The 20,554-nt window shown below is 38.7% G+C and overlaps 1 protein-coding gene across 5 annotated transcripts in view; it reads right to left on the bottom strand.

Moving 5' to 3' along the window:
• Window positions 1–20,041, bottom strand: part of LOC126470559 (uncharacterized) — a 63,807-nt gene extending 43,766 nt beyond the window's left edge. For 3 of the 5 annotated variants that reach the window (XR_007586237.1, XR_007586242.1, XR_007586241.1), the window contains exons 1-2: window positions 19,710–20,041; window positions 14,847–14,951 (exon numbers count right to left, since the gene is read on the bottom strand). The gene's annotated coding sequence lies outside the window, so the exon portion shown is untranslated. The remainder of the gene's footprint in view (window positions 1–14,846; window positions 14,952–19,709) is intronic. The other 2 variants (XR_007586236.1, XR_007586240.1) reach the window with 2 other exon arrangements.
• Between the last annotated feature and the right edge of the window lie 513 nt (window positions 20,042–20,554).

Here is a 20,554-nt window from a genome sequence, read left to right on the forward strand (position 1 = left end):
GATAAAAATCCAGTAATGATGTGTACACTAGTAACCTTCATGAAAAAAAGCAGAATATTTAATAAGCTGGTCCATTATTTCCCCACTTGTGGTCATAGCTGTAGTCTTGACAGAGTGTTTGGTAAGATGGATAAAGACTACCAGAAAAAGGAAGATATTCTTTCACTGACTGAATAATCTAAAGTGCTGGAACAACAGGACACCATCAAGACAGGGAAGACAGGGAAGCAAAGGGTCTCAAGTCCAGTGCACTAAACGCCATACAACATAGGATGTCTTTCTAAATAACTGCTCTGTAACTGATTATTTTTTAAAAGTTTAAGAAGAAGGTATTGTTGTCAGTATTGTACCCTTATATTGAAAGTCTTGTAGAGACTGAGGTATGAAAATTGAAAAACTGCAGCCAGGAAGTGAGAAAAGCAGCCAATTTGGGGGAGAACATAGCCAGCAAGGAAAAGAAAAAGTATGTCTTGAGACAAATGAGGCATGTTAAAGTACTAGAAGGAGCAGAAGAGTTTTAGAGGAACATTCTTGAAAGTGATCAATAGATTTCCAGTTTAGTATTGTTGTAGCTGGTATTTTGTGTAGTATCAATAGTGTTCATTGCTATTTTGCACTTCTGCTTGTCCAACATTTATGTAGCTTTCTTTGTATTTAGTTTTATAGATACAAAAATTTGAATGTGTATATTAACAAAACTTTTAATTTCCATATTTGCATTTATAGACTTTGGAAACGTTGCCTTTCTATTGTGAAATAAACAATAAAAATTACTTAGACAGACAGTTGGAATCATACCTACAAAAGTTGTATAAATGATACATTATCTTGTTCATGTACTTAGTATTTTGGTACGATATTTAAGAAGTGCATATCCTTAAAAATTTAAATTTTTGCATTTATCAAGTTTTGAAAAACCACTCCTTATTCGTAATTGTAGACGTCCATTTTCCTTTTTACCATTATATACATAATACTGTGAAATAATACCAAACAGCTTGTTCACTTACAATGTTATTTTTATCCTGTGTTTGGCTCATAACTGATTAATGTCCAAATGCCTGTTATAAACAGTATCTTAGACTCCTTTCAGAGCCTTTTCTATGATGTAGTTTGGCATTTACAAGGCAAACACCCATGACTGGTCCTGCCAGGCAGTGAATCAAGGTTGCAATAAGACTTGTGAATTGTACTAACAACTGCATTGTTCTTCTTCAACAACAAAATTATCAGAAAACTTCTGTGTTCCTATAGCTGCTGTTGTGTAGGCTATGATGAGCTTTCAATAAACTGATTACATCAAAATTAATTCATTAGTAGCATATTATCATCATTATTATTTCTTAAAGTTGTTGGAGGCATCCTACAGCAGCAGAATAACAGCAGAAGTTGCTGTCAGTGAATTTCTATCTCAATGTCCATTTTATCATACCTTACACTACACATAATCCTCTTTGCTTCATATACAAATAATTATCCCCTCTGGTGTCAGTAATTAACTTCATGTTATCACAGAAGAGGAATAGTTTTATATAGTATAATGGACAGCAAAATATGCAAGCACGGAAGATACATAAATCACTAGACAACACTTTCTTATTAAGTTACTATGTAATGTTTCTTTTGACAATGACTGCATATTTTAATGGAAGGAAAACTTTTGTGCCTTTTTTGTATGAATCTAGAATGCTATTGAGATCAATTTTCCTATTATTAGATATTATGGCAACAGACTGAGAAACATACATTGCATTTAATTAATGTGAATTTTGTACACAATATTAATTCTGGCTGAGCTTTCTGCCATCAAACCTGTGTTGTTAAACATACTTAATTTCAACATTAACTCTGGTACAAGGGAATATTGTACAGACAAAGTTGCATGGCACAATTTAACCAGTGGGGATGTTTGCCCACAAGTTTACAGTATTCACTGGTGTGCTACTGCTGTAAATTTGCCATGCTTTTTATTTTTGTTTTTTGTTTTTGAGTCATCAGTCTTCTGACTCACTTGATGTGGCCTGCCATGAATTCCTCTGCTGTGCCAACCTTTTCATCCCAGAGTAGCACTTGCAACGTATGTCCTCAATTATTTGCTGGATGTATTCCAATCTCTGTCTTCCCCTACAGTTTTTACCCTCTGCAGCTTCCTATAGTACCATGGAAGTTATTTCCTGATCCCTTAACAGGTGTCCTATCATCCTGTTCCTTATTACTGTCAGTGTTTTTCATACATTCCTTTCCTCATCAATTCTGTGGAGAACCTCCTCTTTCCTTACCTTATCAGTCCACCCAATTTTTGACATTATTCTGTATCACCACATCTCAAATGCTTTGATTCTGTTCTGTTACAGTTTTCCCACAGTCTTCTGTTACAGTTTCCCCACAGTCCATGTTTCACTATCATACAATGTTGTGCTCCAAACATACATTACCTGAAACTTCGACTGATGACCTAAGATGTTAAGTCCCATAGTGCTCAGAGCCATTTGAATCATTTGAACCTGAAACGTCTTCTTCAAATTTGAGGCCTATGTTTGACGCCAGTACACTTCTCTTGGCCGTGAATGCCCTTTTTGACAGCACTAGTCTGCTTTTTGTGTCCTCCTTGCTCCATCTGCCATTGGTTATCTTGCTGCCTAGAAAGCAGAATTCCTTAACTTCTTCTACTTCGTGATCCCCAATTCAGATGTTAAGTTTTTCACTGTTTTCATTTCTGCTACTTCTCATTACTTTTGTTTTTCACTCTCAATCCACATTCTGTACTCATTAGACTGTTCATTCCATTCAACAGGTCCTGCAATTCTTCTTCTTCACATCCACTGAGGATAGCAATGTCATCAATCAACCTTATCATTGATGTCCTTTCTCCCCGAATTTTAATCTTGCACTTGAATCTGTCTTATTTCCGTCATTGCTTCTTCACTATATAAATTGAACAGTAGGGGCAAAACACTACATCCTTTTCTTACACTCTTTTCAATCTGAGCTCTTCGTTCTTGGTCTCCCATTCTTATTCTTTCCCTGTTAGTTCTTGTACATAGTATATATTACCCATATTGCCCTACACCTTACCCCTACTTTTCTCAAAATTTCAAACATCTTGCACCATTGTACACTGTCAAATGCTTTTTTAAGTTGACAAATTCTATGAATGTGTCTTGATTTTTGTTCAGTCTTGCTTCGATTATCGACCACAGTGTCAGAACTGCCACCCTGGTGCCTTTACCTTTCCTTTTAACAGATCCTCATTCTTGTCAGCAACTTGAATGCATGAGATGTTAAGCTGATCATGCAATAATTCTCACCATGAGGATGATATTTTTCTGAAAGTCTAATGTTATATTGTGTCTCATACATTCTACACACCAATGTGAATAGTCATTTTGATGACACTTCCCCCAATTATTTTAGAAATTCTGATCGAAGATTATTTGTCCCTTTTACCTTATTTGATTTTAAGTCCTCCAAACCTCTTTTAAATTCGGATTCTGATACTGGATCCCCTATCTGTTCCTTGTGGACTCTGGTTTCTTCTTTTATCACATCATCAGACAAGTCTTCACCCGCATAGAGGCCTTCAGTGTACTCTTTCACCTATTCACTCTCTCCTCTGCATTTAACAGTGGAATTCGCACTGCACCATTAACGTTACCATCCTTGCTTTTAATTTCACCAAAGACTATTTTGACTTTCCTATATGCCGAGTCAATCCTTCCGTAATAATTTCTTCTCCGATTTCTTCACATTTTTTGTGCAGCCATTTCACCTCAGCTTCCCTACACTTCCTATTTTCTTAATTCCTAAGTGACTTGTATCTCTGTATTCCTTAATTTCCCTGAACATTTTTGTACTTCCTTCTATAGTCAATTAGCTGAAGTATTTCTTCTGTTACCCATTGTTTCCTCACAGTTACCTTCCGTGTAGCTACATTTTTCTTTCCAACCTCTGTGACTGCCCCTTTTAGAGATGACCATTCCTCTTCAACTGAACAGCTTACAGAGCTATTCATTAACACAGTATCTATAGCCTCAGAGAACTTCAGACGTATCTCCTCATTCTTAGTATTTCCATACCCCACTTCTTTGCACATTATTTCTTCCTTAATAGTCTCCAGCCTTGTCTTCATCATTAATAAATTGTGATGTGACTGTATGTCTGATTTAAGACCAAAATTAACTGTTTTTTGTGTACGTGAGTGGTAGGAAGCCACAATTGTGCTGCAGCAGAAGACAGTTAATAGACTGTGGTGACTTCGGTGTTGATTTTCTAAAGGACTCTGATAGGAAAAACTATCAGGAAACCTTAATTGGATACTACAATTTGATTTTAGTGATTAACTTTCCAATATTGGTGGATAAAAACAGTAGAACCCTGATTGATAATGTTTTCTGTGGTGAAGCTCAAAGTAAGAAAATAACTGTTCATCCAGTAACAAGTGCTCTCTCTGATCATGGTGCACAGTTAGTTATGATAAATAACATAGTGTCTTACAGTATGGATACTCTTCAGTGGAAATCAGTTTGAATAATTAATGACTGTTGGTCAAATGTTTTTAAGAATGGTTTACAAGAGATAACATGAGATGACATTTGTAATGAACCAAATGCTGTCACTAAATTTAATTTATTCCATAATAGATTCACATCATTATTTGAAAGTAACTTTACACATTAGCTAATCAGAAAGGACGTTAAACATCCATGTAAAAACTGTGGATCACTAGAGGGACTAAAGCATCTTTTGAAAGAAAAAGGGAAATTCATTTGTAGGCTAGAAGAAGTAGAGATCCTGCAGTAGTTGCACACTACAAAACAACTCAGAATTACTAAGAAATGTTATTAGAAATCAATGAACATGCACATAATGTCAGAAATCAGTAATTTCAATGATAGGCTTAGGGCTAAAGGTAAGGCAACTAGCATCGCACACAGGGTGCAGGCTAAACTGTCTATTTGTAGCATCATACCCAGGATTGATTCAGATTCCAATAATTATTGTAAGAATAGTTTAGTCAGCAATGGTGGTGGTGTGTTTATTGCAGTAAAGAATTCAATAAAATCTAGCAACGTTATCACAGATTCCAAGTGTGAATTAATCTGGGTGAAGTTAAGTATCAAAGATCTGTCAAAAATTATAATCAGATGCTTTTATATACTGCCTGGGTCAGAAGCTCTAGTGTCTGAACGCTTCAGATAGAACTTGCAGAATATTGTTAGTAATTTTCCTAATCAAGCCGTTGCAATAAGGGGTTATGTCAACCTACCAGGTATAGATTGGGAGTATCATGCTATCAAAACTGTTGACATTGACAGGGGTTTGTATGACATAGTTCTGGATGTCTTGTCTTAACATTACTTTGAGCAGATAGAGAACCATCTTGTGAGGGTAACTCCAAGCAACAAACAGAGTGAACTTATTGAATCAGTTAACATAGACGAAGGTATCAGTGATCATAAGGTTGTGATAGCATGTATGACAACAGCTCTTACAAAGAATGTTAGGAAAGGTAGGAAAAATTTTTGCTTAGCAAGAGTCAGAGGATACAAATTTCAGGGTGTCTGAGCAGTCAGCATCAAATATTTGGTGATGAGGACAAAGATGTGGAGAACAAATGGAAAAAATTAAAAGGCATCATGCAAAATGCCCTAGGCAAGTATGTTCTGAGTAAGGTCTTAAAGAATGGGAAAGATCTGCCATGGTTTAATAGCCATGTTAGAAAACTGCTACATAAACAAAGAGAACTTCAGCCTAATTTACACAGCAACACTAGGTTGCAGGCAACTGCGCTACTGGCCACTGCGCATGCGCGCCACGTGTTTGCGCAACTTGTTGGTGAGACTAAACACTTTTGGTGTGTTCCAACTTTGGCGGCACTAGTTGCATGAGTTTTGAGGTTATGTGTGTTCGTAGAGGGTAGACAAACTGAAATATGAAGTGGAGAACGGAGAATAATGTTCACTTTTCAGACATCTATGCTTTGCACAGGTGTTTGTGGGATTTCAGCGATGCTGATTACAAAAATAAGCAACATATTGCTGCCACTGAGACCATCATGTGCGATCATAACATAGATGGTTTGACAATATTGGAGCTGCACAGCAAAATTTATTGAGTTAGGAGCACATATACAACTGAATTAAGAAAAATACAAGCAAGTGTAATTCTAGCTGTGGCAATGCTCTCGTCTACGAGACTAAAATCCCATCGTTCGAGTTGCTCAACTCTTTGTTAAGGAATTTTGTTGACAGGAGGGAAGGCTATACAAATTCAAGAAGCTGCATTCTTTATTCAAAATTCATCTATTTAAAATGTCGCTGCAGTGCTCCCCATTCACGTATGTTAGAAGTATGAAATATTGCCACTGTACAGATCTATCTTCAAGAGAGTAGTTTGCAAACCATTCTCTTCTCAGTTTGATCTGCTTCGAATAATTATGGTTGCTAATGTTAATAATTATTACTGTTAATGTTAATAATTTTTGTTGTTAATGAAATAGCATCATCACCAACTAAAACCATATCTTATAGCATGATGAGTGTTCTCAATTGTAATGCAGTAATGCATGCAATATGATATGTAATTTCAGTTCTGGCAACAGTGCTTCATGCATTACAGTACCTTTATTCCTTATCGCATAATTAACTCTATTTAGAAGAAACATGAACAGTTCTGGTGACATTCTAAGATAATTGAAAGAACTTCTTGGGTCTCCCATTATAAATTATTTCAGCAAGGATGCTGAGCAACCGAGCTGATGTCTTTTCTTTATCTAGACACGAATCGAAACATTTTTTTTCTTATGCAGCGATTCCATGCAACAAGCTTTAACTCCATCACATCTCGTGCGACGTGCAGTTGCCAAAACTTTCATTTCAGACACAACTCAGGCACCCACAAAACGATGAAACTGATGTGTATACTGGTTTCACCGTGTCTACAGTCAAATATGAAACTATTTGTGTGCAACTCATTCCACACAACGAGTGGCGCAACCCAATGTCGTCGTGTAAACTAGGCTTTCATCTCAGATTCGAGGGAAGTAAAAACCTAGCTGACAAACAAAAGCTGAACGAAGAAAAAATGAGTGTAAAGAGAAAATGAGAGAAGCGTTCAATGACTTTGAAAGTAAAACTTTGTGAACTGATGTGAGGAAAAACCATTAGAGGTTTCGGTCAAATGTAAAATCAGTAAGTGGGTCAAAATCATTTATGCATTCATTCAGTGACCATACTGGCATTGAAACAGAAGATAACACAGAAAAGGCTAAAATATTGAATTAGGTCTTCCAATATTGTTTCACAGTGGACGATCATAACGCAGTCCCTCCTTTCAATTGTCATACATACATCAGAATGGCAAATATTGAGATAACCAATTGTGGAACAGAAAAACAACTAAAATCACTTAGTAGAGGAAAGGCATCAGGACCAGATGAGATACCTATAAGATTCTACAAAAGAATATGCAAAAGAACTTGTTCCCCTTCTAGCAGTAATTTGTCATAGACTGCTTGAGCAATGAAGAGTACTTAGCAACTGGAAGAAAATGCAAGTCATTCCCATTTTTAAAAAGGGTTGTACACAGTTATAGACCTATATTATTGACGTCAGTCTGCTGTAGAATTATGGAACATTTTCTATGCTCAAGAACTATGGTGTTTTTGGATTCCACAAACTGGGATCCTGCAAAACTCAGCTCACTCTGTTCCTCCATGAGGTCCACAGCACCGTAGACAATGGCGCTCAGGTTGATGCCATATTCCTTGACTTCAGGAAGGGATTTGACACCACCCCACGCTCCTGTTTAGTGAAAAAAGAGTGAGCTTCTCAAGTATTGGGGCAGATTTGTGACTGGTTTCAAGACTTCCTTGCAGGTAAAACTCAACACGTTGCTCTTAACAGAACAAAATCGACAGATGTAAAGGTAATTTCTGGAGTACGCCAAGTAAGTATGATAGGACTGTTACTGTTTACAATATATACATAAATGATTTAGTATAAAGCACTGGTTGATCTGTAAGACTGTTCACAAATGATGTGGCTGTCTGTAACAAAGTAGCAACACCAGAAGATAGTAACAATTTGCAGAATGACCTCCAGAGAATTGATGAATGATGTAGTCTCTGGCAGTTGACTCTGAGCATAAATAAATGTAACTTGTTGCGCATACATAGGAAAAGACATCGACTACTGTATAGCTGACAAACCGCTGGAAACAATATCCACCATAAAATATCTAGGATGAACTATCCCAAGTGGCCTTAAGCGGAATGACCACATAAAACAAATAGTGGGAAAAGAAGATGCCAGACTCAGATTCATAGGAAGAATCTTAAGGAAATGTAACTCATCCACAATGGAATTGGTTTATAAGGTGCTTGTTCAACCAATACTTAAGTGCTGTACATCTATCTTGGATCCCTACCAGATAGGACTGATAGAAGAGATAGAGAAAATCCAAAGAAGATCAGCACATCTAATCATGGGATTGATTAGCTGACACGAGAGTGTTACAGAAATGCTCAGCAAACTCTATTGGCAGAAGTTACAAGCGAGGCATTGTGCATCACAGAGAGATTTACTATTGGAATTTTGAAAGCACCCACAACAGGCAACATATTACTTCCCCCCCCCCCCCCCCACATGTCTTGTGTAATGATCATGAGGAGAAAATATGAGAAATTAGACCCAATGCAGAGGCTTACTGGCAATCTTTCTTCCCACAAGCTATTTGTGAGTTGAACACACAGTTGGAGGGCTCAGTTAATGATACAAAAATACCCTCTGCCACACATCATTGGGTGGCTTGCGGAGTATGATATAACTGTAGATGAATGTAGTGAAATAAGAGACATGAGAACCAGGAACAGAACAGGATTACATGACTATTGAACTAAATGGAAGAAATGAAGAGTCACAGGTAGCAAATAATCATTTCTTAAATACACTGCAAAGTATAGTGACAGACAGATCAAGATAAAAATCACAGCAGTATGTTGAGAAAATTAACTCTCATAAAATTCATTCATATGACTATATTACCAGCTTCTCCTTCTGGAATTAAGAAAATTATATATTCTCTCCAGAATAAATGCTCAGCTGGTTCTGATGGTGTTTCCAATAGAGTACTAAAGATTTTTTCACATACAGGTCTTATCTGAAATATGTAATGCATCACTAACTCAAGGCATTTTTCCAGAGACTGCAATATGCCATTGTCAAACGCCTATTTAAGGAAGGAGATGGGGGAGCTGTCAGTAACAACCTAACTCTTCCACTGCTGACATCATTTTCCAAAATTTTTGAGATGGTGATGTATTCTAGTATCATATCTCACTGGAGTAACAATACTATCCTCAGTAATCCACAGATTGGATTTCAGAAGAGTTGCTCTACTGAGAATGCCATTTACATGTTCATTCACCAAATTTTACAAGCATTACATAATAAAATAGTGCTGGTTGGTATTTTCTGTGACCTATCCAAGGGATCTGACTGTATGAATCACATTATTCTCCTATATAAATTAAAGTTTTATGTGACTGATGGTATAGCCAATTAATGAATACTGTCACATAAAAAAAGAGTATAAAATATCTGACAGACAACAAAGTAAATTTTGAAAACAAACTGAAAAAGTTTCTCCTTGACAACCACCCTTATTCTGTAGAAGAACATCTAGTATTGTAATATGCAGAAGATGGTGGTAGGAAATTATTACTTCACATCTTTATGTTTTTTAAATAAATAAATGAAAATAAAAATGAATAAACAGGAGCATAATTCTCAGCTTGTAGCCATATTTACCAGTTAGTTAACAATGTGAATGTAGAATTACTCATTCCACATCATTAAGATTTTTCATGCAATATCATCCATGGAACACAAAACTGACTAATTAACTATTACTGTAATTTGTGAATCTAATTCACACAGGTCTCAAGACTCTGCTTGCAACAAATCACATTGTTTTGCATAAACTTTAGTATGAGTTTTTCATTGTATGATGTATACATACATGGTGGATTCTTTTACAATTTGTAACTGATTTGTAAGTGATAATGTGCTACTTATCAATTTATATGTATTTGTCTACTGAATAGGTCAGTATTTTACAATGATATGTCTTTATGTGATCATCTATGCAATACAGTGATCAAATAAGATTGTCTGAGGCCCAAATAAATAAATAATTAAATAAAAAATGTCATTTCACCTCATGAGAACATCCAGAAATTTAAACTACTTGGACAGGAACACATATGCCTCAGCAAGTGAAGTAGACCCAGGGTGTGGCTGGTGTTGCTCAGATCATGATAAAAATGATGCTGATGATGATGTTGAAATCAGCATCAATCATCAATCATCATCAACATCATCATCATCACCATCATCTCTGTCACGTCTGCAACTTCTTCTTCCATGATCAACAGTCTTGGGCAATACTGAAGCCAGTTAACTCTAGCAAGCTTCCACAGATGCCTCATCACTATGGCAATCTTCATCGTGGGCCATCAGTCTCTTACCTCTTTCACTCCATTCCAGCAGTGCCTTTGTCTATCAGTTATCACTTCTTCTGGCAACATGCTCACCCTATCACCATTTCATAGTGGCTGTTCTCTCCACAATATAACCTGGGGTATGAGGTGTTGTTCAGATCACGATAAAAATGATGCTGATGAGGATGATGTTGAAATCAGCATCAATCATCAATCATCATCAACATCATTGTCATCACCATCTCTGTCACATCTGCAACTTCTTCTTCCACGATCAACAGTCTTGGGCAGTATTCAAGCCAATTAACTCTAGCAATCTTCCACAGAAGCCTCATCACTATTGTGATCTTCATCGTGGTCCGTCAGTCTCTTACCTCTTTCATTCCATTCCAGCAGTGCCTTTGTCTATCGGTTATCACTTCTTCTGGCAACATGCGCACCCTATCGCCATTTCATAATGGCAGTTCCCTCTACCATACGACCTGGTGTGTGAGGAGTTGTTTAGATCATGATAGAAATGATGCTGATGATGATGATGTTGAAATCAGCATCTATTATCATCAACATCATCGTCATCACCATCATCTCTGTCACGTCTGCAACTTCTTCTTCCATGATCAACAGTCTTGGGCAATATTGAAGTCAATTAACTCTAGCAATCTTCCACAGATGCCTCATCACTATTGCGATCTTCATCATGGTCCGTCAGTCTCTTACCTCTTTCACTCCATTCCAGCAGTGCCTTTGTCTGTCAGTTATCACTTCTTCTGGCAACATGCCCACCCTATCATCATTACATAGTGCCTGTTCACTCCACAATATAACCTGGGGTATGAGGTGTTGTTCAGATCATGATAACAATGATGCTGATGAGGATGATGTAGAAATCAGCATCAATCATCAATCATCATCAACATCATTGTCATCACCATCTCTGTCACGTCTGCAACTTCTTCTTCCACGATCAACAGTCTTGGGCAGTATTCAAGCCAGTTAACTCTAGCAATATTCCACAGATACCTTATCACTATGGCGATCTTCATCGTGGTCCGTCAGTCTCTTACCTCTTTCACTCCATTCCAGCAGTGCCTTTGTCTATCGGTTATCACTTCTTCTGGCAACATGCCCACCCTATCACCATTTCATAGTGGCTGTCCTCTCCACAATACGACCTGGGGTGTGAGGTGTTGTTTAGTTCATGATAGAAATGATGCTGATGATGATGAAGTTGAAATCAGCATCTATTATCATCAACATCATCGTCATCACCATCATCTCTGTCATGTCTGCAACTTCTTCTTCCATGATCAACAGTCTTGGGCAATATTGAAGTCAATTAACTCTAGCAATCTTCCACAGATGCCTCATCACTATTGCGATCTTCATCATGGTCCGTCAGTCTCTTACCTCTTTCACTCCATTCCAGCAGTGCCTTTGTCTATCGGTTATCACTTCTTCTGGCAACATGCCCACCCTATCACCATTTCATAGTGGCTGTTCTCCCCACAATACGACCTGGGGTGACGTGTTGTTTAGATCAGGAGAAAAATGATGCTGATGATGATGAAGTTGAAATCAGCATCTATTATCATCAACATCATCGTCATCACCATCATCTCTGTCATGTCTGCAACTTCTTCTTCCATGATCAACAGTCTTGGGCAATATTGAAGTCAATTAACTCTAGCAATCTTCCACAGATGCCTCATCACTATGGCGATCTTCATCGTGGTCCGTCAGTCTCTTACCTCTTTCACTCCATTCCAGCAGTGCCTTTGTCTGTCAGTTATCACTTCTTCTGACAACATGCCCACCCTATCATCATTACATAGTGCCTGTTCTCTCCACAATATGAGCTGGGGTATGAGGTGTTGTTCAGATCATGATAACAATGATGCTGATGAGGATGATGTAGAAATCAGCATCAATCATCAATCATCATCAACATCATTGTCATCACCATCTCTGTCACGTCTGCAACTTCTTCTTCCACGATCAACAGTCTTGGGCAGTATTCAAGGCAGTTAACTCTAGCAATCTTCCACCGATACCTCATCACTATGGCGATCTTCATCGTGGTCCGTCAGTCTCTTACCTCTTTCACTCCATTCCAGCAGCGCCTTTGTCTACCGGTTACCACTTCTTCTGGCAACATGCCCACCCTATCACTATTTCATAGTGGCTGTCCTCTCCACAATACGACCTGGGGTGTGATGTGTTGTTTAGATCAGGAGAAAAATGATGTTGATGATGATGAAGTTGAAATCAGCATATATTATCATCAACATCATCGTCATCACCATCATCTCTGTCATGTCTGCAACTTCTTCTTCCATGATCAACAGTCTTGGGCAATATTGAAGGCAATTAACTCTAGCAATCTTCCACAGATGCCTCATCACTATTGCGATCTTCATCATGGTCCGTCAGTCTCTTACCTCTTTCACTCCTTTCCAGCAGTGCCTTTGTCTATCAGTTATCACTTCTTCTGGCAACATGCCCACCCTATCACCATTTCATAGTGGCTGTTCTCTCCACAATACGACCTGGGGTGTGACGTGTTGTTTAGATAAGGAGAAAAATGATGCTGATGATGATGAAGTTGAAATCAGCATCTATTATCATCAACATCATCGTCGTCATCATCATCATCTCTGTCATGTCTGCAACTTCTTCTTCCATGATCAACAGTCTTGGGCAGTATTCAAGATGATTAACTCCAGCAATCTTCCATAGGTCAATGGCTCATCAGTATGGTGATCTTCATCATGGTCCGTCAGTCTCTTGGCTCCTTCAGTCCATTCCAGCAGTGCTGTGGTCCATCGGTTATCACTTCTTCTGGCAACATGCCCACCCTATCACCATTTCATAGTGCTTGTTCCCTCCACGATATGACCTGGGGTGTGACTTGTTGCTCAGATAATGATAAAAATGATGCTAATGATGATGTTGAAATCATCACCAATCATCAATCATCATCAACATCATCCTCATCATCATCATCTCAGTCACATCTGCAACTTCTTCTTCCATGATCAACAGACTTGGGCAATATTCAAGCCATTTAACTCCAGCAGGTCTCTGCCTCATCAGTGTGGTGATCTTCATTATGATCTGTCAGTCTCTTGGCTTCTTCACTCTATTCCAGGAGTGCCTTTGTCTATTGGTTATCACTTCTGGCAACTTGCCCACCCTATCACCATTTCATGGTGGCTGTTCTCTCCACAATATGACCTGGGATGTGAGGTGTTGTTCAGATCACAATAAAAATGATGCTGATGATAATGAAGTTTAAATCATCAACAATCATCATTCATCATAATCATCACCCCCCCCCCCTCCCCATTCTCATCTCGGTCACATCTGCAACTTCTTTTTCCATGCTCAACAGTCTTGGGCAATGTTCAAGCCAGTTAACACCAGCAATCATCCACAGGTCTCTGCCTCATTAGTATGGCGATCTTCGTTGTGGTCCGTCAGTCTCTTTCCTCTTTCACTTCATTCCAGCAGAGCCTTTGTCCATCGGTTATCACTTCTTCTGGCAACATGCCCACCCTATCACGATTTCATAGTGGCTGTTCTCTCCACGATATGACCTGTGGTGTGACGTATTGTTCAGAACATGATAAAGATGATGGTGATGATGAAGTTGAAATCATCACCAATCATCAATCATCATCAACATCATCATCATCATCATCAGTCACATCTGCAACTTCTTCTTCCGTGATCAGCAGTCTTGGGCAATATTCAAGTCACTCAACTCCAGCAATCTTCCACAGGTCTCTGCCTCATCAGAATGGCGATCTTTGTTGTGGTCTGTGTCTCCTGCCTCTTTTACTCCATTCCAGCATTGCCTTTGTCCATCAGTTATGATTTCTTCTGGCAACATGACCACTCTATTGCCATTTCGTAGAGGCTGTTCTATCCATAATGCCTTTGACATTGGTAATTGATCTGTCTTCTGTCCCTTTTGTCTTTCCTTGTAAATCTTAACACAGACCTTTCCATACCTTGCTGCTCAGTTCTAAATTTCTGTCTTGTATATTCATGAAGTGTCCAGGTCTCATGGGCGTAGGTCAAAATAGGAAGGACACACTGTTCGCAAGATATCTTTAATTATTTTTCAGTTTTGCTGCCACATTTAATCTCAGAACAGCTGAATGTCTTCCAAATCGTGCTAGCCTAGATGAAAGTGTGAAAAGGTTTGTGATAATACATCTCCAGTCATCTTTACAAACTGGCCAAAATAGATATACTATTCTCTGACAGTGATAGTAGTCTGGTTTTGAGTTGTACATTTCCTACCATTTGCCACAATGTTTCACTTCCATTACCCATTTACCTTATTTGCATGTAGTTCACCTTAAAGGTGTGGATTTTCCCTCTCTTTCTTTGTAGAAATTTCTACCATCCTCACAATGTTTGGTTGGGACAGAATCACCATTCCCTGTAACACACAACATTCCATTCTAACTCATACTAGCAGTACCTGCTTCTACATTTATATATTTTACAAGTCACCACATAATTTACAAGTGTGTGTATCATACCAGTATGTCTCAATATTGTGCCTCTTCCCCCCTTTTCCTGTTCCATTCAAAGAGGAAGAACTGGATGAACGATTGACTGTATGCTTCCAGATATGCACTGTTCTAATTCTGTTACCATGGAATCTGTGGAACTCTTATGTAGTTGGCAGTACACATTCTTACAATACTCGGTGAGGACAGATTATCAAAACTTTAAGATTAGTCTGTCATGTGTTGTCTGATGCCATTCAAGTTAAAGCACATCATCAGAGTGCTATGTGCAACCACTGGTGATATTATTGTCTTATTAAATGTATGGTGACATACTGAATGCATGATGTAAAAGAAACATTATTGGTGGATTATTTTTAATGTAAAGGGATTTCCGAAGAGCACCAACTGGTCTAGACTGTCACCAGCATACAGAGAGGACAAATTGATTGTTTTGCTGTACACTTGTGTACATATATCTGCAGCATGGGCTTCCACAGGAATTTATGCAAAGGAGGGGGCAGGGATTGAGTATACAAGATTCTAAAATCGCCATTTTTTATATGAATGAGTTGGTCAGATTCGAGAAGCCATAGTATTGTCTCACTGCAATCAGCCATGTAATGCTACAATCAGCTAAATGAGAGGTTTGAGCAGTGTCATGGGGGAAATCACTTTCAGAAGTGTATGAGAATTCTGTAATCAATAAAAACTATGTGAAATTGAAACAAATGAGACCTTGGTCATTATTATTTTTAGTCTTATTGACCAAGTTTCAACACTTCTAAGAGTGCCTTCATCAGAATTAAAACAATTAAAATGGCCTATAACATAGTTACAAATTTATAGGAAAAGACATTTTTTATATAAAAAAGTGTAAGTAAAGACGCGTTAATGTGGGTGCCTCAGTCCGTTACAACCTGTGGCTGTACAGGTACGAGCAGCCCATAGTGGCTCGCCTTCACGCATTCCTTTTTATATATTATGAGACTAAAGCCCTTCTGGCCTGTTAATTATTTTATATGTGACATGTAAATATTGCCTCTGTCTTTTATTGTTTTTTTATATATAAAAATGTCTTTTCCTATAAATTTGTAACTATGTTATAGACTATTTTAATTGTTTTAATTATGATGAAGGCACTCTAAGAAGTGTTGAAACCTGGTCAATAAGAGTAAAAATAATAGTGACGGAGGGTTCATTTGTTTCAATTTTAATTTAGATATGGTCACTGAACCAATGAACCGAGCAGTCATGTTTAAAACTTTGAAAAACTATGTACTCCAGATCATGTGTGTGTGTGTGGGGGGGGGGCGGCAGGGGGTGGGAGCACTAGTGCCCCTACTTGCCTCACTTGATCTACAGGTGATTAATAAAATTTCTATTGCTGCTTGTTCCTATAGACCATGATTTAGTGGTGGTCCAGACCTTCAAAATCCATGTCTCGAGGAAATATGCATCAGGTTTCATAATTCCCATATGCACAACTAGTTTGCCTCTATAGCTGAGTGGTCAGCATAGATGGCTACTGTGCAGAGGACCTGGGTTCGATTCCAGGAACTGCCAAGGATTTCCCATGGTGAGAGGACTAGTATGGTGTGCACTCAGGCTCATGATGCCAACTGAGGGGCCACTTGATTAAGTAGTAGTGGCTATAAGATCTGGAAACCAGTGTATTGACCACATGACCTCCATCCCATATCTGCAGGACACCTGATCGCCAAGGATGACACAGAAGCTGGTGGCATCACTTGGGCCTTCAGAGCTTAGTTGACGAACTCGATTATATCTAGCATTATCTGGAATGTATTCTGTCAAATGCATTAATACTGAATGCAAACCTGACAGTAGTTAGCCGTATTCTCAGTAGTTGTCTCACAAGCTACACTGGTGTCCAAAATTGAAGTATCAAACCAAAATTTTGAAAGGTTGCGTTTATATTGCCACAAAACAGTATAATCAGGTGATAGTAAACTAGAAACAATACGAAGAATACAGAACGTAAACAACTGAAAAATCCATTATGGCAGACAAAAACGTTCTTCGTTTTTTCCAATATAGCGGATTTACAGACACATTCTGACAACTGGTTAATGCGCTCATTATGGGGTGTGACCACCTCTGGCAGCAATACAGAGCTGGCAAACGACGTTGCATACTGTGAATGTCATCAATCTCATGTTGAGGTAGTAATGCCCATTCTTCCTGCTGCACTGCTTGCAAGTCTTGGAGAGTGATTGGTGGATGCTGAGGTGATGCAACCCATGACCCTAGTGCATCCCAGACATGCTCTATGGATTTCAAATCGGGAAAGTGAGGGGGCCACACCATGCATGCAATATATGTCATTTCCAACAAAATGTGAACCAGGCATGCTCTACAAGGCCGAGCACTATCGTCCAGCAATACAAAGTCTGGGCGCATAGCACCTAGCAACAGCTGCATGTGAGGTCCAAATATCTCTTCACGATACCTGACAGCAGTTAAACCTTGCCAATTTAATTGTACAATTTCATGAAGAGGTGTTCAAGTGGTCAACATAATCCCTACCCTCGCCGTTACAGATCATCCTCGATATCAGTCTCTTTCCTTAATGTTTGGGTCCCGAAATAATATTTCCACATTCCCTCCAGATGCGAAACCGTCGAGAATCACTGTCCAGACGAAATCAGGACTCATCTGAGGAAAGAACTAGGCCCACTGTTCCACCATCAAGGTGGTATGCTGATGGCTCCACTCTAGACATTCCCTTCTGTGAAGACACGTCAGAGGTAAATATACGGTGGGTCTCTGACAATAAAGGCCATTCTGCCAAAGCCTTCTGTACGCCGTTTGCTCGATACAACACGTCCATTGGATGCTGCGAGGTCAGATGCCAGTTGCAGTGCAGTAATAAGGTGGTACCATCGTGCCCTTACAGCCAAATAACGGTTCTCTCTTTCTGATGTTACACATGGCCAGTCACGCCCTGGTCTTCGGGATACAGTTTCGATCTCTATAAACTGTCATCACATTCGAAAAACAACACAATGATTCTTATTAAGTCATCAGGCCACATCAGTTTGCGACTGCCCTGCTTCCATTCTTCCCATGGCCCACCACCGCAAAGAGCCTGGTAGGTGTCTTTTCTGTGCCATACTGCACCGTCTGTGTCTGTGTACACAGTGATTGTGGATGTGGAACTATCCGCCAAACACTATCCCGTTTGACAGGTGCCCTAACGTCATCGTCGACATGGTTATCCGTTAACCAGAATGCTACCTTCCATGCAGGACACGATCGTACGGTCATCTTTTGACAGTTATGATTATATCGTGAATTAGATACAGGAAGGGGAAATAGTGGTTTGTCGTTTTAATTTTGGACACCAGTAAGTAAGTGTACATTATATTATGTTACGCACTGGGTGGCTATAGTTAAGATGCAGCTACTTACAGAGATTCAGTGTGGGCTGTAATTATCGTATGCCAGCGTAACTTGGTGGATATTCTAACGTATAAATGTGGAGACGATTCACTCTGAAGAAAATTAGAACCAATTTTAGATGTGCTCTGAAAGCAAAATGAGCGTATAGAAATGTTTCCATATCCAATGGACTAGGAATGGGATGTAGGCATAAAATGTCAAACAAGTGAGAACGGTGTAATGTTGATTTCATTATTAACCGCTACTTACACAATTTGTTCGATAGGGGCACCGGAGATGACGTCGCGATGCTGTACAGCGCTAGATTTTCTCCTGGCGGCCAAAACTGGAATTAATTTTCCTCTACCCTAAATCGATATCCGTATTAGCATACCTATCGAGTTTCGCTGTCGTACGGTAACTACAGCCCACACTGGACCTCCGCGAACAGATACACTTTAATTATAGCCGCCAAGTATGAGAAATGAGATTTCCCACATGACTAAGCAAACTGATCCAGTTTTTTAGTATAAAAATATTTAGTGAAAAATGTTATGATGCAAACTAGTCTCTGAGAGAGATAAGCTCATACTGTAAAAAGCGTTAGAATTGTTCCAACTTTATTCAACCAACCATTCATGGTATTAAGTCATTAAACGGGTATTGAAAGTTTTTAACCCGTAACTAACGAGGTGACTTTTCAGTAGGTGTTCTACGAGATGGGGTCTCTGGCAACAGAAAAACCTGCGGTAAAAATTGCTAGTTTCCTAAGACTTTTTGACGTTAATTATAGCCGCTAAAAAACTCGAAAATCGAGTTAATTTATTTACGATAAATAAGCAAGCAAGTAATATATACTCCTCTTGAAAGGGGAAACTAAATGTTACACAATATGTTAGTTGCAATATCTGCTACTGCAACTAATCACCAACGCCGATTAAATACTACGAATTAGTTTATGCATAGGACAACGGTAACTTCCGTAAAATGTACGCTTATTTGCGTTGATATACGCTGACATACGCGGTGTTCTATTCTTTTGCAGTAACTGTGAGTCACAAACGCTGATTTATTACGAAATAGAAGTTATCCACACCTCTCGTAACTTACGAAAATTTTCAAAAATATAATTTTGTAAGCGTCAAAAAATCAAAAATAACCTATTTATTACGTTCAGCACATCATTCAATTAAATTTTAAGAGAGCAGCACATTGAAACAGAAATTTAACACTATGCAGCATTAATGGGTAATTAAGAAAGTTAAAGAACTGGTACGTACCGGTATGTAAGATATTATTTGAGTTTTTTTGTCGGTGCCTGGGTGGTAGATTAAGAATAATGAGCATGCTTGCATGGTTCAGTACAGGTAGACTTGATAATACACACTGATATATGTTTATTCATAATAGATATTGATTGTAAACGTCACACCTGTTAGCAGTTTTTGTAAATCGGTACCGGACTTCTTGGCACTGTACCACAACCCCAAAAAAGAACGGGTCTTGGATAGATCTTTAATGCGCTGTATCATTAAAACTACATATTATCGGAATACGCACGTATGAATACGAAAGCCACCAAGTACCGCACGACAGTTTCGCAAACCGTGAATCAATACTGCGTGCGTCTGTGCGATGTGCCCCTGTTAGAGAATCAGGGCCAGTGTTGCCAACACGGGAAATCAAAACCGCACCGAATCCTCTCAAAAGTACCAGAAAGGCACTAGAGGTATCAATTAACAAGCACGGTTAGCATTCGATACGTCTCCCACCATATAAAGAATGTTGACTAGAAAACTAGTTATATAACGTATAGTGAAGTTACAAACTTGAATCAATTGAAACGGCCCTAGAGGTAGCATTACAATTATACCACGACACATGACGGGGACTATATCGAATATTATCACGTACAATTATGTAAACTGCGTACGCTGTATGCCTACTCAATTTCAAAATCGCCCTTTTCGTCAGAATCTGCCACAAAAACTGTATTATCCTTCGACGATGATGATATGGTCGCAACAACATTTACCTGCATTTATAAGCATATATCTTATTGCCAAACTTGCAAGGTTCTCACTTTCAGTCTATTTCATTGTTTTGTTTTTATTACATTTGATTG

The sequence above is a fragment of the Schistocerca serialis genome, chromosome 3 (assembly GCF_023864345.2).
Source record: "Schistocerca serialis cubense isolate TAMUIC-IGC-003099 chromosome 3, iqSchSeri2.2, whole genome shotgun sequence".
NCBI classification, from domain to species: Eukaryota; Metazoa; Arthropoda; class Insecta; order Orthoptera; family Acrididae; genus Schistocerca; species Schistocerca serialis.